Source organism: Amblyraja radiata, chromosome 5, assembly GCF_010909765.2.
Source record: "Amblyraja radiata isolate CabotCenter1 chromosome 5, sAmbRad1.1.pri, whole genome shotgun sequence".
Lineage (NCBI taxonomy): Eukaryota > Metazoa > Chordata > Chondrichthyes > Rajiformes > Rajidae > Amblyraja > Amblyraja radiata.
The window spans coordinates 70613845-70619160 of record NC_045960.1 but is presented as its reverse complement, the minus strand read 5'-3'; positions in this window follow the sequence as shown (position 1 = coordinate 70619160).

Sequence of the window (5316 nt, the reverse complement as noted above, 5' to 3'; positions counted from 1 at the left end):
CTATAAAACAGTAGTTAGACTGTAACAAAATTACTGTTTCTAAAAGTCTATACTGCACAAATGAGTTAAACCTGGATGAAGTGACATCCTCCATCTGTCACATGTCCTGAATGGCAATCCTGCCCAAAATTACTGGGCCTGCCTCGAAGACAATTCCAGTCCGAGTTCCAAGTCTGCTTGGAACCTGTGTATGTTGTGCAGTAAAATGATCACGTTATTATCTGGGGTTTTTTTGTTTTGTTTTTTAAAACCAGTTCTGAAATTTCATGTTATTGTCATTTTGAACAAGAACACAAGAGTAAATTACCAACATGTAACTGCTCCACAATCCCTTGTTTCAGTAAACCCAGACCCACCCACCTCCATGGCTACCGGTGGTCTTGTGGTAAGCCCAAAGGCCCCTGATGCGGATTCCTTTTCTCTCCTTGATTGGGAGTAGGACTGGTAAGGAGTGTGGATTCCATGTTTCTCCCGACCTCTGCTTGGGTCTGGTCTGAAAATCTCATCATACTGAGCCTGCCTTGTAGGACAATTCTGGCCATTATTTTGAGTCTGCCTTGAAAGACGACTGATCGTATTTCCGTGCCCAGCTTTCAAGCTACCACCGGATTCAGTGAACCGCTTACCCCCTATGGAGGTGTGGGGTGTGTTGTCGCCTATGCGGATATTCTGCCAACTGCTGGCTCTTGAGGCCATATGCATGCTTCAGTATGTTCATAATTTAAATTCGAGATCAGTTACCTACTGATCATTCACACTCCCCTCCACTGAGTGTGAGGTTCGTAGGCAGCCCTGAAAACAGTTGCTGCCGCAGGCCCCTGAGGATACCTGTGCTGACATGGCCCTTCCAGTGGACCTAAATGAGATTCTAGCTTTGGTCAGACTGAAATGGACCATGAATGCTCCTCTCCTCAGAGCAGGAGACATTTGTGCAGCCCTGAAAACTGGTGCTGCTGCCTGCGGGTTCTCCATAATACCCGGGCTGTCAAGAGCTAGATTCCATCCAGGGAAGCACCCAGTGGAACCTGGATGATTGCAGAAGCACTTATTTTCTGTTTGTTTGTATGGAAGCTTATTATTCCTTTTATGTAAAGCATTTTGGTGTTGACTTAAACAGTGCAATATAAGTAAAACTTACTTACTTACTTCCTTTCTTCTGCTTGTCCCTGGGAAGGTTTCCCCCCCCCTCTTCTTTGTACTCTGATTCAGAGTGGTTTCTTCCACATGTGCGAGGCTCCCGGCACCGGCACTGCTGTAGGCCGTGCTGATACTGCTCCCTCCTTTGGAGCAGATCATTGTTGGAGCAACTTCTCCATATGTTGCTCCATGTGGGAGAAGTCGTCCTCAGACGCTCTCCGTTGAGGGAGGGTATCCCTCTTCCCCGGACTCATCTGAGTCAACGGGTTTGTTTAGACTTGCGGGTGGTATTACGCCCCGCAGGTCAACCACGGAGCTCCTGCTCCCGCGCAAAGTCTCCTGCCGATTCTGCTGTTGGCGCTAATGTCGGGAAGCGAGGCTCCCGGCACCGGAACTGCTGTAGGCCATGCTGATACTGCTCCCTCCCTTGGAGCAGATCATTGTTGGAGCAACTTCTCCATAAGTTGCTCCATATGGGAGAAGTCGTCCTCAGACGCTCTCCGTTGAGGGAGGGTATCCCTCTTCCCCGGACTCATCTGAGTCAACGGGTTCGTTTAGACTTGCGGGTGGCATTACGCCCCGCAGGACAACCATGGAGCTCCTGCTCCCGCGCAAAGTCTCCTGCCGATTCTGCTGTCGGCGCTAATGTCGGGAACAAGACCGTCGCCCGCTATTTGGAAAGCTGCGGTCTTCGGCAGCCGACATCCCCGCGGGCCGTCTCCTCGACATCTGGGCTCTGAAAAAAACTTCAAGCCCGAAAGAACGCAGGTAAGTGATTCAACTTTCCTTACCTGCTCATCCCGACGGCCTGGGAGGACTCAGTGCCTGCCAGTCCGTCGTGCGTGTTGCGTTCAGACGTAATGACGCGCACGCAGACGGACGGCCCTTCTTCACGTAGTCACTCACGTGACTCCGAAGTAAAATCACCAGTCTCTGCATTGCAGTTGCTGACATGGTAAGAATCCTCGATTTTGGACCAGGGATGTTCAGAAGGAGTTTGTGATAAATACTGTAATGCCAGATTCTCCTAATAAATCTGGAGAAACCTGTTTGTTTCGATAATGGCAGTTTGCACCTCTTTTCCTATCTGAATGTAACTCCACGCACGTTTATTTAGTGAGTGGCTTTTCCTAGCTATTATCTTGACATAACTAGCACATTGCCTGCTCAAAAGATACCAATAATTCATTGCATAGGTACTGTATGTTTGTAGAATTCATACACACTTTATTGATCCTGATTCTCCATTATCATTCTTCTTAAGGAGCTGGTATCGGGTGTCTTGTTGCTCTTTATTGGTATGACTGTATAGCAAATTAAATTCCTCGTATGTTGCAAAACATACTTTGCTAATAAAGTACTATTATGATAATGAGGATTATGATTATGATAGGAAGCAGCATGTGGATTAAGCTGCCCCATCAAATCTAGGCCCATCTGCCCACGTTTTGCTCATATCCCTGTAAACCTTTCCTATCTATGTACCTGTCCAAATAACTTTTAAATGTTGTTATTGTACTTGCTTTAACTACTTCACATGGCAGCGCATTCCATATAATCACCACCCTTTGTGTGGAAAAAGTTGCTCCTCAAGTTTGTATTAAATGTTGCCTCCCTCACCTATGCTCACTAGTTCTTGAACCCTTAACCCTGGGAAAAGGTCCATGTGAACTCACCCTATCTATGCCCCTCATAATTTCATACTCCTCAATAAGATCGCCCCTCAGCCTCCTGCGCTCTATGGAATAAAGACAAATCAAATCATGAAGAATATCCTAGCCTGTGAACTTCTCCCTTTAGCTCAGGCCCTCAAGTTCGAGCAACATGCTTGTAAATCTTCTCTGCATTCTTCTCAGCTTTATGGCATCCGTGCTGTGGCAAGGTGACCAAAACTGAACACAATACACCGATGTGACTTCATCAATGTCTTATCCAACAATAACATAATGTCCCAACTGCTATATTCAATTCCTTGACTGATGAAGGACTGCATGCCAGAAGCCTTCTGCCCCTGTCTCACTTAGGAAACCAGAACGGAAACCTCTGGAGACTTTGTGCCCCACCCAAGGTTTCCATGCTGTTCCCGGAGGTTCCCGGAGGTTTTTGTCAGTCTCCCTACCTGCTTCCACTACCTGCAACCTCCGGCAACCACCTGCAACCTCCAGGAACCGCACGGAAACCTTGGGTGAAGCGCAAAGTCTCCAGAGGTTTCCGTTCAGGTTTCCTAAGTGGGACAGGGGCATTCCTTACCAGCCAAACTACCTGCATTGCCATTTTCAGAGGATAATGTATTTGTACACCTAGATCCATTTGTTCTACAACACTCCTCGGGGACCTGCCTTGATTTGACTTCCTAAAATGCAACTTCTCACGTTTATTTAAATTAAACTCCACTTGCCCTTCCTCGGCCCACTGACTTAGCTGATCAATAACCCATTGTAATTTTTGAATAACATCATTACTGTCTACGATACCACATATTTTAATGTAATCTGCAAATTACTAAGCATGGTCTGTACATTCTCATCTAAATCATTGATGTTGATGACAAACAGCAAGAGGCCAGCTCCAAACCCTAAAGCATATCAGTAGTCAGAGGCCTCGTCCAAAAAACCTTTCCACCACCACCTACCATGAAGCCAATTCTGTATCCATTTAGCTAGTTCTCCCTGGATCCCATGCAATCTAACCTTCCAGAGCATTGTACCATGTGGAACCTTATCAAAGGCCTTCCAGAAGTCCGTAAAAGCCACTTCAATGGTCCTGTACTTATGAAGCTTCATGATTACATCTTCAGAAAAAAAACAATCAAATCAATGCACAAAATAATGCTGACTATCCCTCGTCAACCCGTTTTTACAAATGCGTATATTGAGTTTTCCCCCAGGACCCTCTCCAGAAACTTTCCTGCCACTGGTATTAGGCTGAATGGGTTCCCAGGTTTTTTGTCCTCGACAAATAGTAAATTATTGGCATTCATTATTATTTCATTTTAAGTTCCATGTTGCTTGCCTTGAATCACCAGGGTGCCATCTCAACCAGCCTAAGGAGCAGAGCACTCGGGAGCCAATGTTTTTTACGCAATGGGAACCTGCTGCTGTTTAGAATGATCCAGAGCATGAAGGCAAACTTCACATTTACAGTAGAGAGGGTGCATTTGAACAAGAAACTTCTGTCAGTGCCTCAGCAATGCCCCTCTTCTGCCAGTAAAGATAAAGGCCTCTGTAATGTGTATGGAGTTCCTACGGATACAGGATGTCAAAACCAGGTGGGATGCTGGAAGAGGCATCACATATGATGGAGTAATCACTCTTGGATAGAAGAACATTTTCCCATTCAAGGTCTGAAAAAGGGTCTCGACCTGAAACGTCGCCTATTCCTTTTTTCCAGAGATGTTGCCTGTCCCGCTGAGTTGCTCCAGCATTTTGGTGTCTATCTTCAGTGTAAACCAGCATCTGCAGTTCCTTTTGGCTATCGGAATTTGAAGTATCCATAAAACTTAAAATTATTATCCTAGATTCATGTTAAGGCTCGTGTGTAACCATATACAGGATTCCTAAACCCTGGAACCACATCCTATCAAACATTTAAGCACTGTGGTGAAATTCTTGAGAGAAAATAATGAACTTCCTTTAGTATTATAGTCCCAGTCCCAAAGCTGAGCAATCAGATCTAAAGGCTGTATATTGACTTACAAATTGGAAAATAATGGCTGTGCAAACACCTGAATATGATAAAGGGATGTATAAAAAAGGGAAAAATAAATAGACAATAGACAATAGGTGCAGGAGTAGGCCATTCGGTCCTTCGAGCCAGCACCACCATTCAATGTGATCATGGCTGATCATCCCCAATCAGTACCGTGTTCCTGCCTTCTCCCAATATCCCCTGACTCCGCTATCTTTAAGAGCCCTATATAGCTCTCTCTTGAAAGTATCCAGAGAACCGGCCTCCACCGTCCTCTGAGGCAGAGAATTCCACAGACTCACAGCTATCTGTGAGAAAAAGTGTTTCCTCCGTTCTAAGAGAGTATAAACCAAGTCTATCCAGTCTTTCGTCAGGATTGTCTTATGAAGAAAGACTGGATAGACTTGGTTTATACTCTCTAGAATTTAGGAGATTGAGAGGGGATCTTATAGAAACGTATAAAATTCTTAAGGGGTTGGACAGGCTAGATGC